The 5,533-nt window shown below is 38.4% G+C and overlaps 1 pseudogene; it reads left to right on the top strand.

Moving 5' to 3' along the window:
• The first annotated feature begins 408 nt into the window (after nt 1–408).
• LOC150091562 (retinol dehydrogenase 12 pseudogene) lies at nt 409–4,471 on the top strand (annotated as a pseudogene).
• The last annotated feature ends 1,062 nt before the right edge of the window (nt 4,472–5,533 follow it).

The following is a 5,533-nucleotide window of genomic DNA, read 5'->3' as shown; positions in this document are numbered from 1 at the left end:
TTTAAGACAATGAAAGACAGAAGGCTTTCAGCTAGATGTTGATTGACTGGCGTTTACAAGTAACAAGAAAAGAATTGAAGAAAGAAACCATTAAAATACTTAATAAGTATTGCTGTCAGTCTTACATTACAAAACTCCTGCTTGTTTGTTTGTTTGATTTTTTTTGAAACAGGTTTCCGAATTAATAACCGTACTTACGAATCGTAAGTATTTTGATTTCGGTGAACATATGATTACTTTTCCGCTTCGGTCCTGTAGGCAGAGAACTAGGTTCTTTTCACGTTGCCTACAGACCAGAAGGGAGAAATGCTGTCAACGCTCCGTTCAGTCTTTCGAGATTCGTTACTCGTTGTATTGCTGGTCCTTCTCGCTGTCAAAATTTATTTGAAGCTGAAAACAGGGAAATGCAAGAGTACTCGAGATATGACGGGGAAGACTGTAATTATTACTGGTGCGAGTTCGGGTATTGGTAAGGAGACGGCGAGGGAACTGGTGCGAAGGAACGCGCGGGTTATAATGGCTTGTAGAAGTGTGGAACGTGCAAAGGAGGCTGCTCGGGACATTCTGAGGTCAACTGGTAAAGATAATGTGGTCATCAAACAGCTGGATTTGAGTTCCCTGAAGTCAGTGCGGGCTTTCGCTGAAGATTTCAAGAAAACTGAGGAGCGTCTCGACGTCCTGATAAACAACGCCGGCATTAGTGCACGATCCGGTCCACGAATTACAGAAGACGGCCTGGAGGTGTTGTTCGCAACCAACCATTTTGGTCCATTTCTGCTGACCAACCTCCTGTTGGACATACTGAAGAGGAGCGCTCCCTCTCGCATTATAGTCGTGTCGTCCCTGGTACATTGGCTGGCGACCTTGGATCCTGGCAATTTGAATTTCGAGAAGGGCAGCGGTAATCGGTTTACTTACTGGAGCACTAAGTTAGCTAACTTGTTGTTTACTGCTGAATTAAGTCGAAGACTGGAGGGAACAGGAGTGACAGTGAATGCTGTAAGCCCTGGGATAGTGCGGACATCCATCACTCGTGATAGTGGAAAATTGATTAATTATGTGTGCGTGCCCCTGTTGTATCCTTTCATAAAGAACTGTTGGGAAGGGGCTCAAACAACCCTTCACCTGGCCTTAGAAGAAAGCCTAGAAAATGTGTCTGGAGAATACTTCGGAGACTGCCGTCCGTCTGCGAGGTCTGCAAAAGCCAAGGATTCAAACTTGGCACGTGAGTTGTGGGAAGTGTCTTCAAGAATGACAATGCTGGAAGAACACCGTTGATGGCGAAATGTTGAATCTAAAAAGGTGTGAATCGGTAGCCAGTTTTACTCTAAAATAACTCTTTCTCTATTTTGTGTATACTGTATATAGACTGATAATATGTTGAAGTCTCACACTGTTGTAAATCGTTGTACAAATAGGTGAAGTTTTCAGAGTTTAGATTTTTTTCTACGAATACCATTTATAATTGTAGAGATGTCTACAATCATTCTTTTGTTAATGAGCGCTACTGAAATTCATAAAACGGATATTATTGATTACTTATTAATTAAAAAACCGCCAATTTCTTAACTATTTAAAATTTATTATTTCATTTTTCAAGAACATATGGCGTTCTCCGTCCACACTCATCCTGCTGAAAAGCTTTTTGGTACTTAGTCTCCATCGAGCTGTGGCCACAGCCTGTTTGATTGTTCTCTATCATGTTTAAAAACCATTTAACAGTTGTCTGCGTGGCTAAAGCAGCTGGATGTCTAAATGAACCAGTGATAAGAAGGTATTGAGTACCCCTGTTTCATGCTAATCGTGAGAAGAATTTTTTAAAATTTTTTAATGAGTTAAAAGTTATCACCAAAAGTTTTTCGAATATTACCTGGTGTCTAACTCTTCCTTTGATGAACTTTTCGAAATTGTACGTCCTCCTTTAATGAAAAACTACAGTCATAGGCGGAACCCAATAAGTTCAAAGTAAATCTGTTCTTCGAGTTAAAAACTGATGAGATGATAGTGGAGGGTAGTAGTACTGTTGTATGGGTGGGACATTCTTCCAGTGAATAATAAATGTTCAAAGGAATTTCGTTCTCTTGAGGGAAAGTGCTTTGTGTTGTGTTCTGATGATGTGCTTGAGTTTGGGTGACATTTCTGAAGAATTGCAGTGTATAAAGGCGAAAGTAAGTTTTCGGTTCATAAGTCAGTTTTTTGTAGTCTAGAAATAGTGAAAGCAAAAATGCTTTGTCAAGATCTGCCTCCTCAGCTTTCTGATCAGCCAAATGGGTCAGCAGCTTTTTTTGAAATTCAGTACACAGCTGTAGCCTTGCTTTTCTTAGTCTATATTCACTGATGAGTCTTTGCGTTGGATCAAGGACGTGGGCGTTAGTTCAGAATTTGAAGGCACCCCTACGTCACCTCCAACATCGCTTCTAGTTTCTTCGTGGAATGCAAAATTCTTAGTCTCTTCTTCTGCACAGCTATTACTTGTGGTCCTGAAAGAGAGAGTAAAACAGACTGAAAGTTCTTAATTGGTCTACTACTTCTAGGTTAAAAAAATAGTCCACGCAGATTTGTAGGGTAGTGATCACTTCAGGACCACTACTTTACAACTATAAAATATTTTCTTAATTTTCTTCAGTAGTTTTAATGGCAGTTGTGGACGCGAATCTACGCTTCTCTATTAATGTGGGAGCTTATGGTAGAGGAAGATTCGACCATGTTAAGAGATAGTCCATTAGGGAAAGGTCAAGAGGAACAGTAAAAATGCTTAATAAGTTTATAAAACAGTAATTTTAAATGAGTGTAAAAATATTTAAACATTTTAAACAACTAAAAACAACTGGTAAATTTACATTGTCGGATAAAATCTGACTGACTGTATAAGGTTCTGTTAGAGGGTAAAAAGCAGTAAAATATAAACGACGTTCGTGCCTATAAAGCGCACACACGGATAAATATGTCGTATGGTTAAAAAGGTGTCGCATTGTTCACACATAGGAGAGTCATCCACCCTCAGCAGGAATGGATGAGTAAGATGACTGTGTCCCATGTGGAGGCGAACAAGAACAACTTCCTCTTTGTGGTTCCTGCGCAGACTAGACTGCCACAGTTAAATTACGGGCTTTATCTGATATAGCTTGTTTGTTACCTGCCCATGCCAAGACTGTTGCGACTGGGAGAGTAATCTGTTACGTCTTACTTGCCTGTATCTGTATATGGGAATAACAGGCTACGGTTGTTCTGGGGTTGCGGTGACCTGGCTGCAGCGTCGGCCAGTTCATTACCCTTGATTCCAGTGTGACTTGGGATTCAGAAGAAACCGATGTCAAAAAGATAACGTAACATTTGCTGGACCCGGGTCAGAAATGGATGGGGATTATATCTCATCCCTGATAAAGTCTGTAGTACCGTAAACCAGGACAACTTTGTGACACCTACGCCGCGTGACTTATTTTTGATTTTACCGGGCATTCTGCAATCCGTCAGAGGGCAAAATTACCCCCAGCATTTTTACAGTTATTGCTTCCATCTGTTGGAACTGATAAAACTACTAGCACAACCTTCAAGCGGCCTAGTGCAGCCATTGTGCGTGTCCCAATATCATTTTCAGGAAGCTGTTGAAACTTTGTTTTGATACAGAAAAACTCGAAGTGCAGTGGATTTGAAAGTAAGTTTATTTTAATATATTATGATTTGTGATAATTTTGTAAAAAGTAAATTTTAAATAAGTGTTTATTTACTTTATTTTTTGTGAAAATAAGTAGAACATAAACGTATGGAGTACAACATTGTGACAGTTAATGGCGGTGTCCCAAAGTTGCACCATGATATTTCAACACTTTTGCTTTTATTTTATTTTACTATATTTATAATAATTTATCTGTTTTAGAGTATAAAATCCCCGGAAAATACAGAAGGAAAGTTGGGTCACGTCAATATCGAAATTATACTGATGCTACGCTGACAGAGGCCCTTAATGAAATTAAATCAAATAAAATATTCTTACGAAAAGCAGCTGAAAAGTAAGTTTCAAGTAGTTTGTATTCTGTTTTAAAATTAGAAAAATAATTTAATACTACCGTTATTAGTAATTTTATGCTAATTAATAATTTTATACTAATAAATAATTTTATTTTTTAGGAATGGGATACATAGAAACACCCTATGGTTAAAGCTGAAAGGGAAACATGATGCCACCCCAGGACATCCAACTGTTTTTAGTGAAAGTGAGGAACAGGCTTTCGTTTCTCATTGTATTGTGATGTCAAATTATGGGTTTCTTCTGACAAGATTCGACCCGAGGTGCATTGTGAAATCCTATCTGGACCGCGTGGACCGTACAGTGCTTATTTTTAGAAATAATTTTCCACGATTTGACTGGCAAAACTCCTTCATGGGTCGCCATAAAATTCTTACGCAAAGATTTCCTCAAAATATATCAAAAGAGCAGCAGTTGATGGAGTTCCAAGTGCAAATATTTTGAACTACGACGAGACGAACCTCGTAGACGACCCAGGCTCTTGCAAAGTAAACACAAAAAGAGGTACAAAATACCCTGAAAAAATTAGGAACTCCACAAAAGCTTGCACTTCCATAATGTTTTGTGGGAATGCAGATGGCCACCTTGCTCCACTTTATGTGAACTACAAGTCCAAGCATTTGTGGAATACATGGACTGAAGCTGGTCCTGCAGGTGCAAGATATAACTGCACTCCTGGATGGTTTGACTACAATACGTTCGAGGACTTCTTCACCAAGGGACACTAATCAATGCAATGGAACCAGCAGGTAAACACTGGATATGGCCTGCTGAAAAAAGACGAAATTCGATACGAAGACAAGGAGATTGTATGTAAATTAAATGCTCCTAAGCAGAGGGAGAAGCGAGCAATTTTTGATGTTCCAAAAATAACCCAGTTGTTTTCAACGTAATGAGTAATGAAATGTGTACCAACTGCTTTGAAGGGTTTCTTTTTGTTGTTTTTTGTAAAGTTTCTACCCTATGTTCTATAAAAAATGGTTGTGTTGAAGTATTGTAAGCTAACATTAATAAAATGCATTCATGACATTGTTCCATCAAAAATACTGAATGATTTGCTTCCGTTTATCCTTTAATTGTCCTAAATTAGTCATTTATAGATACAACACTATGACAGATGTTGAAATACAAAGGAGTGATAGCAGAATGTTGGTTGTCACAAAGTTGTCCTACAAAGGAGTGTAACACTGTGACACCTAATTTCTCAAATTCTAATTGTTCTAATGCAAATTTGTAAATAAACGTAATGGTATTCAGAAGTTGAGAGGTAATTATACCCATAATCATATTCGGAATATCATTTCGTTTATACTTATATGTATTTATTTTTAGAAAACAGCAAAAAGTGTCACAAATTTGTCCTGGTTTATGTCGTTGTCCTGGTATACTTAAAGAGTCTGTATATACCATACATCTTTGGTAACTGTGGGTTTTAATGTGACCCAAGGCTAACTCAATTGCATACAACTCTGCTGAATATATGCTGCGTTCGTCAGGTATCTTTCC

This window comes from Mastigoproctus giganteus, chromosome 1 (genome assembly GCF_048544385.1).
Source record: "Mastigoproctus giganteus isolate SK-2022 chromosome 1, ASM4854438v1, whole genome shotgun sequence".
Lineage (NCBI taxonomy): Eukaryota > Metazoa > Arthropoda > Arachnida > Uropygi > Thelyphonidae > Mastigoproctus > Mastigoproctus giganteus.
The sequence above is the reverse complement of the archived record's forward strand: the minus strand, read 5'-3'. Positions and strand labels throughout refer to the sequence as shown.